Source organism: Caretta caretta, chromosome 5 (genome assembly GCF_965140235.1).
Source record: "Caretta caretta isolate rCarCar2 chromosome 5, rCarCar1.hap1, whole genome shotgun sequence".
Lineage (NCBI taxonomy): Eukaryota > Metazoa > Chordata > Testudines > Cheloniidae > Caretta > Caretta caretta.
The window spans coordinates 30,032,588-30,049,115 of record NC_134210.1 but is presented as its reverse complement, the minus strand read 5'-3'; positions in this window follow the sequence as shown (position 1 = coordinate 30,049,115).

Below are 16,528 nucleotides of genomic sequence, written 5' to 3'. Positions count from 1 at the left end.
CTGCGAATGACACTGTGCAGAAGCTGGAGTTCCCCAGATGACCTCATCCTGACTGGCCATCAGGAGAAGTTAATCTGCCTTATTGGGAGTGGTGAGCATTGTGTGCCTAGCGTGTGCATTCTGTTTTGGTGATTGTTAATAAATAGAGGTTAAGTAGAATATTACTGTGTAAGGCTCTTTCACTGGTAAAAGTCCCTGCAAACCCATGAAGTATAAGGTTATGCCCTGAGCCCATGGAAGGGCAAGGGCAGATGGCCCTAGAGTGTGCGAGTAACAGAGAATTTTGTGGAGGTAACACATGGGAGGAGCTCCCCATAAACATCTGCAAAGCCAATTTGTTGTCTTAATTCAAATCTCTCTTCAAAACTCTCCTGTGCTGTGATGCCTACAAAAAAAATGACAACAGTTAGGCAGCTGGTGTGCTAAGACCATGGCCTATCATACGGACCATCATGGTCCTATTGCTTCTTTGTGCTCCCCCATATGTCTGTCTGTATCCACCTGCTCTCTTGTCTTATACTTCAATTGTAAACTTTTTGGTGCAGGAACCATCTTTTGTTCTGGGTTTGTACAGCATGTAGTACAATGGAGTCCTGAGTCCACAACTGGGGCTCCGAGGTGCTACTGCAATTCCAGTAAAATCAATAATAAAGGTCAGGCCTGAAGATTTCTGAGTCATCAGCATACAAATGGTAATTGAAACCATGTGAGCACATGAGATCACTTAGAGAAAGGATGTAAAGGGAAAGGAGATGGAAAGGACTAAGGACAAAGCCCCATGGGACACCCATGGAAAATGGGATAAGGGAGAAGAACCCACCAAGAGGTGCTGAAGGACTGACCAGAGATAATGAAGTAGAAGTAGAAGAGAAAAGGGTCATGAAAGCCATGGGGAGGCAAGATTTCAAGAAGACGCGTGCAAGCAATGGTATAAAGAGCAGCTGAGAGTCACGGTAGAGGCCCCGAGATTTGGCCATTAAAAGATCATCAGAGACCTTTGCTAGAATGCCTTTCAGTAGAGCGGAAAGGGTGGAAGCCTGATAGGAGGGGATCCATCCAGGATCAAGTTGGAAAAAAAGTCGAGGCAATGATTGCAGACAGTGTGTCCAGTGAGTCTGGAGATGAAAGGGAGAAGGAAGATGGTGTGGCAGTTGGAGAGAAAAGTGACTTAGGGAAGGATTTTTTAGGAAAGCAGCAACTATAATGTTGACAGGTTTCAGAGTGGTAGCCGTGTTAGTCTGTATCAGGAAAAATAACAAGGAGTCCTTGTGGCACCTTAGAGACTAACAAATGTATTTGGGCATAAGCTTTCGTGGGTTAGAACCCACTTCATCAGATGCATGGAGTGAAAATACAGGAGCAGGTATAAATACATGAAAGGATGGGGGTTGCTTTACCAAGTATGAGGTCAGTCTAACAAGATAAATCAATTAACAGCAGGATACCAAGGGAGGAAAAATAACTTTTGAAGTGGTAAGAGAGTGGCCCATTACAGACAGTTGACAAGAAGGTGTGAGTAACAGTAGGGAGAAATTAGTATTGAGGAAATTAAGTTTAGGTTTTGTAATGACCCAACCACTCTCAGTCTCTATTCAGGCCTAATCTGATAGTATCCATTTTGCAAATTAATTTCAGTTCTGCAGCTTCACGTTGACCTTGGGAGACAGCCCAGTCCTCGCTTACAGACAGCCCCCCAACCTGAAGCAAATACTCACCAGCAACTACACACCACACAACAAAAACACCAACCCAGGAACCAAACCCTGCTAAAAACCCCTGTGCCAACTCTGTCCTCATATCTATTCAAGGGACACCATCATAGGACCTAACCACATCAGCCACACCATCAAAGGCTCGTTCACCTGCACATCTACTAATGTGTTATATGCCATCATGTGCCAGCAATGCCTCTCTCCCATGTACATTGGCCTAACCGGACAGTCTCTATGCAAAAGAATAAATGGACACAAAACTGACATCAGGAATCATAACATTCCAAAACCAGTAGGAGAACACTTCAATCTCTCTGGTCACTCAATAACAGACCTAAAAGTGGCAATTCTTCAACAAAAAAACTTCAAAAACAGTCTCCAACGTGAAGCTGCAGAACTGGAATTAATTTGCAAACTGGATACCATCAGATTAGGCCTGAATAGAGACTGGGAGTAGCTGGGTCATTACAAAACCTAAACCTAATTTCCACAATACTAATTTCTCCCTACTGTTACTCACACCTTCGTGTCAACTGTCTCTTACCACCTCAAAAGTTATTTTTCCTCCCTTGGTATCCTGCTGTTAATTGATTTATCTCATTAGGCTGACCTCACAGTTGGTAAAGCAACCCCCATCCTTTCACATATTTATACCTGTTCCTGTATTTTCACTCCATGCATCCGATGAAGTGGGTTCTAACCCACGAAAACTTATGCCCAAATAAATTTGTTAGTCTCTGAGGTGCCACAAGCACTCCTCATTATTTCGACTGTAATGTGTTTGCATTGTGAGGGGAAGGAGCATGCTGAGAGTGAGAAGTTAAGGAGAGAGTGTTGAGCCAAAGGGGGTCACTAGGAGACAGGGAATGTTTTCTCTAAGGAAGGAAAAGTGATTAGAAGAGGAAAGGTGACAAGAATCCTAAATGTCAGTGACAGGAGAGCAAGAGGAAAAAGTGAGGGGGGAGTGGTGGGACAGGTCCTGTTGGATTTCACCTTCAGAAAGGTCACAGTACCCTGTAGGGAGAGGCAGGAGGGCACAAAATTAGAAGCTGCAGAACTGAATGCTTAACATATCTAGGACTGAAATACTGATAAAAACATAACAATGTCATGTCAGTAACCCACCGGACAACTGGCCAGGGGCACTTTGTTCAATGAGGGAGGAGAACGCCGCAGAACGAGGCAGGAAATGGCTTTCCTGTCTCGTGAATGTTTTCAAGAGTTCAGAAACTGTCCCCACTCCACATCAGGATGAAACTGAGAGCTGGGGGTGGGGAAAGACAGACAGCAGCAGATAGACAATAATCAATAGCCTAGTGGTTAGGGCAGTCGTGTGAGTTGTAAGGGATCCAAGTTTGAATCCCTGCTCTTCAGGGACTTGCATTTGAGTTAAAGCCACTCAGAAAGCCTAAAGTTGAACTTGAACTGCTAACCTGAGTTAAAAACTGAATTGCCCAGTCTTTATTTCTGTTAATCTGAGTTAGCTAACCCTACTTTAAAAAAAAACACTTAAAAAAAATCTACCTGCCCCCTCTTTGTCTCTCATTTTGAGCAGACATTCCATTCTGGACCTCAGTGGAAGTTTCATCAAATCTGGTATGTTCCTCTGAACAGTTTCAGTGCGGTGAATCTTCATTTTCCAACAGAAAATTATTGACCAGCTCTACTATTCAGCTAGCCAGGACTCAGCAAAGAAAAGACCTTGCTCAATACACATGGGAGCTGGCAAATACATAACTAGATAAATTGCAGTGTTCAGTCTCTGGTAGTGAAGTCAAATGGGAATGTATGTCTGCATAACAAACAAACCTGGTCTATAAAATCAGCCTTCTAAGAAGCCAGTCTGAAAGTACTGCAGGCTACTGAGAAGCTATGTCAGAAATTACGGCAGACAAAAATATTAAGCTAAATCTTTTATTGTTTCTGGAGAACAACCAATCTTGTAAACAAGCACATTCTAACTTTAAGAATTGAGTGGTCTCATTGAGTTTGATGAGACTGCTCAGATGTTTAAACTAAGTACGTGAGAGTGTGCAGGATCAGAGCCCATATCCAGATACCAGAATATCCAAGAACTCAACATACTAAACAAAAGGAAGTGCTGGCCCTATCATATTTATGGAAGAAATTTTATCTGATGTCTTAGACCTTTTTATAGCTCTACTCTATATAGAAAACTGTTATTGTATTCCATTGCTCAAACAACCTGATAACCCCAAAGCAGGGGTGGCAGTATGACCTTCCATGTGGCTTATATCCAGGAACAAGATAGGATATTTATAGGCATCCAGGAAAGAGCAGAATCTGAATTTAGAAAGCTTCCAGTATTTTTATCTCACAAAGAAAAAATGAGGGGACTGTAACATGCTAAATTATGGGTTACCTATATACATAAACAATACATATTTAGTGACAAAAGCTCATGTTTAACAACCTTAAAGAATAATATGGAGGACTTGATCACCCTTAACGTGGATGATCCTGAAAAAAAAGTCATGGTCCTGCTCTTGCCCTCACTAGAATCCATGGGAATCATTACACTGACTTCAGTGGGCTTTGCATCAGGCTCTTAGGGTCAGATTTTAAAGGCATTTAGGCACCAGACTTGCATTGATTTCAGTGGGAGTCAAGCACCTAAATATATTTAAAAACCTAGCAGTGACTGGCTGCAGTATGTCAAAGAGTAGACAGGGAGACATGAGAAGACTTCAGGTATGCTTAGCTCATAGCTCACTTACAATATTCAGTGTATTAATGCTTTTGTGGTACAATATTGTTGTATCTTCCAGGGACGTATGCTCAGACAATTTCACAGAGGAAGGTGTCAGATGGAAGGTATCCATTCTTGGTGGAAGGGCTCTGGCTATGGAACAAACTTCCAGAGGAGATTAGACAAAGATGGGACCTGACTATCTCTAGAAAATGCTGTAAAGCTTCCTCTTTGAAAAAGGTCTTTTCCCCAAGGTGTAACCCCGAGTTGGAAGAGACTTGAACCACACCTCCGGGAGGCAATACAACAAGAAAGGCACTCACAAAGGAATGACATCCATCTACGTAAGCACCCCTATCAAAAAAAAAAAAAAGAATAAAAACTTGTTACATAAACAGATCAACCTACCAAATATATTTTAACCTTATGAATATACACATTATTGACACACACACGCCAAACAGAGACTTTTCCCAGAAAAGGAGGAGAGCCTGAGACACCAACGGGTTCACTACAAACTTTGCTATTGCTATTTATTTTCTATGGATGGCAATCAGATACCACAGTGATTGGTGGCAGTATAAATCCCTAATATCCACAGACAGGCATTGTGAGAATGTTAATATTAATTTAAGTATGTTGCCCAAGTTTTAAAAATAAACTGCGGGGGAGGGAGGGTTGGATGCCGAATTTGAGACACCTTAAAAGGGCCCTGATATTCAGAGTGGGTCCTCAGCACTTTCTAAAAGTCTGTTCCCCATTATGTCTCAAACTGGACACTGAAAAATTGGAGCATGCAAAATCACCCTTGAAAATCTTACTGCAGATACTTATTTTTATTTATTTCTATTTTAAACTCACTTTGAAATTATTGGCAATCTGTAAATTTAAAGAAGCTATTCTACAATATCTGGGGGTGAGGAGGAGATCCACCAAAGGAACCAAATAGGGTAATCATGTACAGATTTTACATTGTCTTGCTTATAATTGATGAAATGTGATTTAAACTGTTAGAGTCTGTGAAGGGAATCACTCACTACAGGTGCTTCCTAGTGGTCAGGGGAGGGTGTAGAACCTTCTTACTGGTTCCCCTTGTTAACAGATACTCTGCCCCTGCAGTGGTCTGCCCCTTCTGTGATCCGGGTCTTTGGCCAGGCCATGAGTTGTATCTACCCCTTTTGGGGGACACAGAGAGTCCAACAAAAGATAGCCTCACTGTAAGGCAAGGAGTTCCAGGCCAACGTCCCTGGTTTGTGACCCTCCAGGTTGTAGGGTCTTCCTCATCCAGATTCCACTGTTTCCAGGGGAGGCTTTTCACCTTGAGCAGGATCCTGTGCGGGGGCAGAGTTTTTGCACCCCCAAAAGGTGCAGCACTGCTTCTCCCCTGGATTGCTTCCTACCAGTCTCTTTACTCAAAAGGGCAAAGCAAAAACATATCAACAAAATAAATCAAAGGCTAAATCGCAGACCTTGCAGTTGTCCAGAAACCTCTTTCCCTCAGCAAGTCAGATAGATTCTCAATAGTCAGGGGCCCCAGGCAGCTGGGCTTCTCCTAGTGCTCCCTCTGAGGAATAGGTCTGTTTACCTCCCCCAGCTGCCTGGTGCTGAACTGCTCTGCTCTCTAAGCTCCTCTTCCAACACATACATGCTTTGCAGGTATGAAGGCTAGAGCCCAAAGGGACTCTGTAAACCCTTACTTTCCACTCTATGGTTTGAACGCACCACCACAGCGCTATATAGCAATCTTTGTCTTTCTGGAGGAGTCTGCAGAAATTTTAGGGAACCTTCTTTTCAACTGGGCTGTTGATATTCCCTCACGAGCAGGGATTTTCAACAACAGGAGTAAAGCTGATGAAAGTATTTTGTTACTTATTTATTTTAATGCAAAATTCAACTCAACCTTAATTATAATTATGGAGTCAGAACAGCATCTCCATGATTAACATCCTATTGTCTTATTTGGAAGCAAGAAGAGAAAGGAAGATAGACACAAAGAGCGTACACGAGTTAGTAATTTTCTTTCCATAGTCTGACTTTCAGATCTCTCTAATATTGAAAAACACTTTAAAGGAATTTTCCTTATTTGGTTTCTCAAAACTTCTGTATTTGTCATTTGCATTTCTTAGCTTTGCTAACAATTCACTTTTTTTTAGTTCAATCAACATTCTACTCAACTAAGTATGCCGATTTCAGTGTGTTTGGATGTATTCATGTAATCTATAGTACATATGCATATAGAATTTAAACTGTGTTTTACACTCAAACCAAAGGCAAGGATGTATCTGTTAACTAGCTACAGAACATAACAAAGGAGTCACTGAACTGAAGCCACTGAATTTCACAAATAGCAATTGCTTAGCAGTGAATAAGTTAAGTCTCATAGAAGACTTTTGAGCAGCTGCTGGACACATATTCAGCAGCTTAGGAACCTGGTATAAGAATATTTCATAAAACAACAAGTTCTCTTTGGCTCAAAAATAGAAAAGAACCAGCAACTTTTGTTGTTTGAGAGTTGCCTTCGTGCATTCACTTGTGGGAGGTAGTGCCCCTGGCCTTGAGCTGTGGAACTGCCTTAAAAAGCCAGTCTTTTGAGGTGTGCATGAGAGAGGTCACACAAGGGTAACATCATCTCTCTACTATGCATAAAGGAGTGCAGCCCTCTTTCCCCAACTGCCTCTGTTCCTTCACTGCTGATTCAGGGAACAAACAAAATTTGCCTAAATGACCACAGGCTAGTGTGTCGTTATACCCCATATTCTTTAGGGAAATATGCTTATGATATGGATACAGCATAACAGATATATTATATGCAAGATGGGTCTTGTAAAGTATTGTTGGAAAGGTTATGATTTATTGAATGTGATTATGCAATTTGTATGAATGTACCATTTCTATATCTAGAGTTAGATAACAATTACAACTGTGTGTGTATTTGGGAGACACCCACCAGACAACAGGCCATCAGCCTTGATGGGCCATTAGGAAGAATCAGTAAGACTTTGAAGATACTAATCTCTCTCCTTCCTGAGAGGCATCCTGGGATGTAGCTGTAACCCTACTAGGTCAGGTGATACTGACCTGTAACACTACTGTCACCTGATACTAAACACCATCTTGGACTTCTAGTAATTTTCCACTAAAAGGAGTGGGAGGTCAAGACTGGGAAACAAAAGATTCCTGTCTTATGTAAATCTTATTTAAGGCTGGGGAGTAAGGCAAACAGGACTCCTCTCCATTGCCTTCCTGCCCAAGAAGAAAGACTGATGAAAGTGCCTGAAGAGACAAAGGAACTGAGTGGTGGAAAAGGCAAGGGATGACTCCAGACTAAGACAGGAGTCTAGTCTGTAAAGAGAAATAACTGGAACTCTAAGCTACAGAAACTCTGCAACTTTCTTAAAACAACATTTATGGTGAGAAATTATTTCTTGAAACCAGTCTCTAAGATCTTAAGCTTAGTATGCATGTTTTGCTTTATTTGCGTGGTAATCTGCTTTGTTCTGTTTGCTATTCCTTATAATCGCTTAAAATCTCCCTTTTATAGCTAATAAACTTGTTTTGTTGATTATTAAACCCAGTTTGTGCAATTTCTAACTTGGGGGGGGCAAGAAGTTGTGCATATCTTCCTCCACATTGAGGGAGGGGACGAATTTATGAACTTATGTTGTATAGATTTCTCGGCAGTGCAAGACAATATTATTTTGGTTGTACTTTCCAGAGGGAAGCTGCACTTCAGTGCTGGGTGATTTCCTAGCTGAGTCTTCTCCTAGAGAGCTGTTTGCAAACTCTGTGTGATTCTACAGCTTGTGTGTCCCTACCTGTGTGTGTGTGCTGCCAGAGGCCAGAGAGCCTAATTCAGCAAAACAGGGAGAGGGAGCCCAGGCTAGTGGAGCAGGCAGGCTCAGTGAAACCCCAGTACATCAAGTGACACCCCAGATGGGGGGTCTAACACGTCACAGCTCAATTTTCCCTCTGTCTAGCCTATTATTACTATTTTCTTGTAATTATTTTGTGTAGAGTAATATAGCACACATAGCATGCCCAGGAGCCTTTGGACTCTCAGTTCATATCAGCCCGCAAACCTTGTAAGGGCTTCAAGAGATGTGCCTACAGGCAGCCCAGCAATCATACTGGAGACTGACACCACATCTAGTGCCTGTCTCGGTGAGATCTGCTCAGCTGACAATTCGCTGTGCTTTCACTCCACACACGAGAAGAGAGAGACTCTTAGGCTCCAGGCGCCTCTGGCTTCTCAATGCCTACAGTCTGATATACCTACAGGCCCATTGAGGGTACTCAGACCAGCCGTTGGGCCAAGATCATCTGATACAACACAGGATCCAAGATGTATCTTGCTGCTACAGCTTCAGCACTGCCTTACATCACGGTGCTGGCTAAATCAAAGTGACACTGAGGACCAAACAAAAAGAACGAGGAGTACTTGTGGCACCTTAGAGACTAACAAATTTATTTGAGCATAAGCTTTTGTGGGCTAAAACCCACTTCATCGGATGCATGCAGTGGAAAATACAGTAGGAAGATCTATAGATATATAGATATATATATACACACAGATAACATGAAAAAATGGGTGTTGCTATACACACTATAATAAGAGTGATCAATTAAGGTGAGCTATTATCAGCAGGAGAAAAAAACCTTTCGTAGTGATAATCAGGAAGGCCCATTTCCAACAGTTGACAAGAAGGTGAGAGTAACAGTGCGGGGAGGGGGGGAGAATAAACATGGGGAAATAGTTTTACTTTGTGTAATGACCCATCCACTCCCAGTCTTTATTCAAGTCTAAGTTAATTGTATCCAGTTTGCAAATTAATTCCAATTCAGCAGTCTCTCCTTGCAGTCTGTTTTTGAAGTTTTTTTGTTGAAGAATTGCAACTTTTAGGTCTTTAATCAAGTGACCAAAGAGATTGAAGTGTTCTCCGACTGGTTTTTGAATGTTATAATTCTTCATGTCTGATTTGTGTCTATTTATTCTTTTACGTAGAGACTGTCCGGTTTGGCCAATGTACATGGCAGAGCGGCATTGCTGGCACATGATGGCATATATCACATTGGTAGATGTGCAGGTGAACGAGCCTCTGATAGTGTGGCTGATTAGGCCCTATGATGGTGTCTCCTGAATAGATATGTGGACACAGTTGGCAACAGGCTTTGTTGCAAGGATAGGTCCTGCTTTGAGCAGGGAGTTGGACTAGATGACCTCCTGAGGTCCCTTCCAACCCTGATATTCTATGATAGGTTTCTGGGTTAGTGTTTTTGTTGTGTGGTGTGTGGTTGCTGGTGAGTATTTGCTTCAGGTCTGGGGGGCTGTCTGTAAGCAAGGACTGGGCTGTCTCCCAAGATCTGTAAGAGTGAGGGATCGTCCTTCAGGATAGCTTGTAGATCTTTGATGATGTGCGGGAGAGGTTTTAGTTGGGGGCTGAAGGTGACGGCTAGTGGCATTGTGTTACTTTCTTTGTTGGGCCTGTCCTGTAGTAGGTGACTTCTGGGTACTCTTCTGGCTCTGTCAATCTGTTTCTTCACTTCCGCAGGTGGGTATTGTAGTTTTAAGAATGCTTGAAAGAGATCTTGTAGGTGTCTGTCTCTGTTTGAGGGGTTGGAGCAAATGCGGTTGTATCTTAGAGCTTGGCTGTAGACAATGGATCATGTGGTATGGTCTGGATGAAAGCTGGATGCCATCATAGGACCTAATCATATCAGCTACACTATCAGAGGCTCATTCACCTGCACATCTACCAATGTGATATATGCCATCATGTGCCAGCAATGCCCCTCTGCCATGTACATTGGCCAAACTGGGCAGTCTCTATGTAAAAGAATAAATGGACACAAATCAGACGTCAAGAATTATAACATTCAGTCAGAGAACACTTGAATCTCTTTGGTCACTTGATTACAGATCTGAAAGTCACAATATTACAACAAAAAACTTCAGAAACAGACTCCCACGAGAGACTGCTGAACTGGAATTAATTTGCAAACTGGACACCATTAAATTAGGCTTGAATAAAGACTGGGAGTCGATGGGTCATTACACAAAGTAAAACTATTCCCCCATGCTTATTTTTTCCCCCCTACTGTTACTCTCATCTTCTAGTCAACTGTTGGAAATGGGCCATCCTGATTATCACTACAAAAGGTTTTCTTCTCCTGCTGATAATAGCTCACCTTATGTCATAAATATAAAGGGAAGGGTAAACCCCTTTGAAATCCCTCCTGGCCAGGGGAAAGCTCCTCTCACCTGTAAAGGGTTAAGAAGCTAAAGGTAACCACGCTGGCACCTGATCAAAATGACCAATGAGGAGACAAGATACTTTCAAAAGCTGGGAGGAGGGAGAGAAACAAAGGGTCTGTGTGTCTGGCTATATGCTGGTTTTCTGCCGGGGATAGACCAGGAATGGAGTCTTAGAACTTTTAGTAAGTAATCTAGCTAGGTATGTGTTAGATTATGATTTCTTTAAATGGCTGAGAAAAGAACTGTGCTGAATAGAATAACTATTTCTGTCTGTGTATCTTTTTTGTAACTTAAGGTTTTGCCTAGAGGGGTTCTCTATGTTTTTGAATCTAATTACCCTGTAAGATATCTACCATCCTGATTTTACAGGGGGGATTTCTTTATTTCTATTTACTTCTATTTTTATTAAAAGTCTTCTTGTAAAAAACTGAATGCTTTTTCATTGTTCTCAGATCCAAAGGTCTGGGTCTGTAGTCACCTAGGCAAATTGGTGAGGCTTTTTACCAAACCTTGCCAGGAAGTGGGGTGCAAGGTTTTGGGAAGTATTTTGTGGGGAAAGACGCGTCCAAACAGCTCTTCCCCAGTAACCAGTATTAGTTTGGTGGTGGTAGCGGCCAATCCAAGGACAACGGGTGGAATATTTTGTACCTTGGGGAAGTTTTGACCTAAGCTGGTAAAGATAAGCTTAGGAGGTTTTTCATGCAGGTCCCCACATCTGTACCCTAGAGTTCAGAGTGGGGGAGGAACCTTGACACCTTAGTTGACCACTCTCATTATAGTGTGTATGGCAACACCCATTTTTTCATGTTCTCTGTGTGTATATATATATCTTCCTACTGTATTTTCCACTACATGCATTATCCCTTTGGGGTAAGTGTAGCTCAGTGGTTTGAGCATTGGCCTGCTAAACCCAGGGTTGTGAGCTCAATCCTTGAGGGGGCCATTTAGGGATCTGGGGCAAAAATTGGGGATTGGTCCTGCTTTGAGCAGGGGGTTGGACTAGATGACCTCCTGAGGTCCCTTCCAACCCTGATATTCTATGATTCTATGAAGTGGGTTTTAGCCCATGAAAGCTTATGCTCAAATAAATTTGTTAGTCTCTAAGGTGGCCACAAGTACTTCTCATTCTTTTTGCTGATACAGACTAACACAGTTACCACTCTGAAACCTGAGGAGCAAACAGTAGCCTTGGTAATAATGCAGGACATGCTTATTTTGGGTCCTGCTCCTCATTAGGCACTTTACCCTAGACACTGACTCCAGACTTATCCTCCAGCACAAGCGTCTCTGCCTCATCATTGCAAGTCCATGCAGATGCCTACTAGAGTGAAAGGAAGGAGAACAAGACCCATCAAATGGGCAGAAGCAGTAGAAAGATGCTGTGGTGGGCCTGGCACCTCACTGCCCCTTTGTGGCAGGGGTGGGATGGGGTGTCGGAACCTCGCCAATTCCAAGTTCACACACCCATCTCTCTGTAGGTGGCTGGTTGCGGCCTAATGGCCTCCTTCCACACAATCACCCCTTGGTTGGGGTAGTGCGGCCTAGCGGCTGTAGTCCAGATAACTCACCCCAAGTGTCAGGGCAGTGTGGCCCAATGGCCAGGGTCCACATAAATCACTCCCTGAGTTGGAGCAGTGCGGCCTAATGGCCAGAGTCCATACAATCCTCCTGGCAAGCGGGGTAGTGCGGCCTAGTGGCTGTAGTCCATGTAATTCGCCCCATGTATCAGGGCAGTGTGCCCAATGGCTAGTATCCATATAACCCCCCTCTCAGACAGGATAGCATGGCCTAGCGGCCAGAGTCCATAGGACGGTGTGGGGGGGGAGTAGGAGGACCCAGGCCCACCCTCTCCACCAGGTCCCGACCCAGGGCCCTGGTAGTGGCAAGTTCCCCTTGCCACCAGCTTGGCGTGGATCTGCCCGCAACATGCCGAGTGTCTGTGCGGCTCTAATGCCATTTGCCTCTAAAGTTCCCCTGGGTCACTTCCTACCATAAAGGCCAGGTTCTCCACTTCAGGGGGTCCTCCGGTCTGTTCCCTTTCAGTGACGTACTCCGTCTGGGCATCAGGGTGCATCCCGGCCTGGCTGGCCTCTGGATCCTGGTGCGCAGGCTGTCCCTCCTTGGGAGCTGGCGGCATGCCTCCTTCTCCTCCGGCGGTCCGCCCAGACTGAGCAGTTCTGCAGGCTTTTATACCTGCTCTCCAGTTGGAGCATGCCCAGCAGAGCTTCCAGGGCAGGGCTTCCTCTGCTAGGAAGGAAGGGTTAATCCCTGCGATACCAGTGTGGGGCCGCTCTGCCCGGTCACTGATGCCCACAAAGAAGATAATGTCTGATTCACAGAAATTCATTTTCTCTTTAGGTCTTCTATAGCATAGCATCTATTTGCTATAGTATCTGAGAAACCAACAGTCTAACTGATTTCTTAAAATAAAACTTGCCCAATTGTCTAAAGGTTCATTCATCTATACACTTACTATGTGTCACTTGCGTGTTATAACTTTGCTAGACACTAAAAATCATGGACGGAATAGACACTGGATTTATGGTTTATTACAATGATCTAGAACTAACAACATCCACCCCCAGCTGCCTTTCCTTCCCACTCCCTTCCTTTCTCCCCTATGATTGGAGGGTTGTTAACGGGGAACTACACCTCAAATGATGCCTTGCAATATGTGTTAACTAATTATGCTAAACAGTCTGTTCCACCTTGTACTTAGCTGTGACATTCTGAGTACATTTCCCAGTCCTGAAGAAGAGTTCTCTGTAAACTCAAAAGCTTGTCCCTTGCTAAGAGCAGTTAGTCCAATAAAACGTATTACCACACCCACCTTGTCTCATGTAACAATGGTGACATCCAGTGGCTGGATGGGAAAGTCACAATTCCTTTGAATTGAGATGTGCCGTGTTCCAGGCTTCATATTTCAGTTCTAACTCTTTCTGTACAACAGCCACAGGCAGTTCCAGTGAAGGGACATGTGATGAATTATATAATCACTCTTATACCAATTTCTTCTTTATCCTGAAGCTTTTTTTATCTTTATTTTCTTTAAACGGAATGAGGTATTCTTTTTCACTTGCTGCTCAACTATTTTGTAACCATATTTCACTCCAGAGGGTGTAATTCAACAGTGGGAGAAGCAGTTCCTCTGTATGATTTATAAAGAGCTTTGGAATCCTCTGTGCTGAGAGGCTCAATCCTGCTGGCCTTATTCTAACTTACGGCAATGGGAACCAAGGTGGACAGTTCTCTGAAAACATCCACTCATTTTCCAACCATTAAAATAGTAACAAATAAGAATCTGAATAAATGTATATTGAACTATATAACTGCTTAAATAAATGTGAATAGAGATAATATATCCCCTCATTAGCAAAAAGAAGTACCAAATTTAGCGTAATGGCTATATTTTGTAGCAAATCAACTGAAGGCAGAGAGGAGAAGTCCCAGAAGAGTAGAGAAGGGCAAACACAGTACCTATCTTTAAAAAGGGGAGCGAGGAGGACCTGGGGAATTATAGACCGTTAGGCTAACTTCAATACCTGGAAAGATACTAGAGCAAATTATTAAACAATCTGTAAATACCTGGAGGATAATAGGGTTATAAGGAATAGTCAGTGTGGATTTGTTAAGAAGAAATCATGCCAAACCATTTTCCTACTTTGATAGGATTACTGACATAGTGGATGGAAGGGTGGGGGACAGTAGATGTGATATACCTGGACTCTAGTAAGGCTTTTGACACAGTTCTGCATGACATTCTCATAAGCAAACTAGGGAAACATGGTCTAGATTAAATTATTATAAGGTGGGTGCACAACTGGTTGAAAGACTGTACTCACAGAGTAGTTATTAATGGTTTGCTGTCAAATTGGGAGGGTGTATCTAGTGGGATCCCAGGAGGGTCAGTCCTGGTACTATTTAATGACTTGGATAATAAAGTAGAGATGTTTATAAAATGTGCAAATGACACCAAGATGGGAGGGATTGCAAGCACTTTGGAGCACAGGTTTAAAATTCAAAATGGCCTTGAAAAATTGGAGAATTGGTCTGAATTCAGCAAAATTAAATTCAATAAAGACAAGTGCCAAGTATTTCATTTAGGAAGGAAAAATCAAATGCACAACTACAAAATGGGGAATAACTGTCTAGATGGTAGTACTGCTGAAAAGGAGCTGGGATTATAGTGGAACACAAACTGAATGTGAGTTGTCAATGTGACGCAGCTTCAAAAAAGGCATATATGATTCTGGGGTGTATTAACAGGAGTGTTGTATGTAAGACCCAGGAGGTAATTGCCCCACTCTATTCGGCACTGGTGAGGCCCCAGCTAGCGTACTGTGTCACATTCTGGGCGCTACAATTTAGGAAAGATGTGGACAAATTGGAAAGTGTCCAGAGAACAACAACAAAAATGATAAAAGGTTCCAAAAACCTGATCTGTGAGGAAAGGTTAAAAAAAACCTGGGCATGTTTAGATTTGAGAAAAGAAGATGGGGGGGAGGGCGGACCTGATAACAGCCGTCCAATATGTTAAGGGCCATTATAAAGACAATGGGGATCAATTGTTCTCTATGCCCACTGAAGGTAGGACAAGCTGTAAAGGACTTAATTTGCAGCAAGAGATTTAGACTAGATATTAGGAAAACCTTTCTAAGTATAAGAATAGTTAAGAACTGGAATAGATTTCCAAGGGAGATTGTGGACTCTCAAAGTCCCTTCCTGCCCTGCATTTCTCTGGGCTTGTCTACACTACCGGCTGTATCGATGGGCAGTGATTGATCCAGCAGGGGTCCATTTATCGTGTCTAGTATAGACGTGATAAATAGACCACCAGTTGCTCTAGCATCAACTCCGGTATTTCACCTCAAAGAGAAGTGCAAGGGGAATCGACGAGAGAGCATCTTCCATTGACACACCGCAGTGAAGACATTGTGATAAGTAGATCTAAGTACGTCAACTTCAGCTACGTTATTCACGTAGCTGAAGTTGCATAACTTAGATCGATCCCCGCCATCCCCACCCCCTTGCCCTCCTGTAATGTAGACAAGCCCTAAGATACCATGTTTTAATGGTTGTACCATTCAATGAGAATGAAGCTTTCTTTAGGAAAATAATTAAAGTGCAAATGCAAAATAAGATTAAAATTGATTATATAAATCCAGGATACCTGCTTGCTGATTTAAATCATGATTAATATCACTTTGATTTAACTCAGTCCATACTGATAGGCACTACTCTAATGTGTAAAAGAAGTAAGAATTGGCTCTATGTGTGCTTACAAAATAAAAATACAAACCTGGCAGCAACAATGTGGACTCTTCTGTGCTCTGTCACACCAGTGGACATAACTCTGATACATGATAGCCATGAAAGGTCATTTACTTCTAAGGGCCAGCTCCTGTTTCTACAGAAGTCTGTCAAAACTCCTCATGACTCCCACTTGTATTGAATTATGGAGTGTTGCTGGATGAGTGTGTTGCCTTGACAGGGATGAGATCTGACCTGAAGTTAAACCTAAAGATGAAAGACAATTTCCTACTAATATCAGCTGAGTTATCCATTCCTCCTAGGTCAACATCTTCCCTCTAACCTTTCCCTGTAGCCATTTTATAAACTTTCAGGGCCCTCATGCGCAGAGCTTTGAACTGTTACCTTGTCTTCACATACGTTTGCAAGAACATTGCCCAATCATAATTTTCTCCACTAAACACAGCACTGAGATCTGCTGTCCAAGCTTCTGTCCCTTCCTTGCCACCTGCCCCTCCCCTTTGTTTTTTTCTCATCCTTCCTTCCACTTAAAGCAAGTGTTCAAAGTAAACAACCATGTAACACCGTTTTACTGCTCTGTAT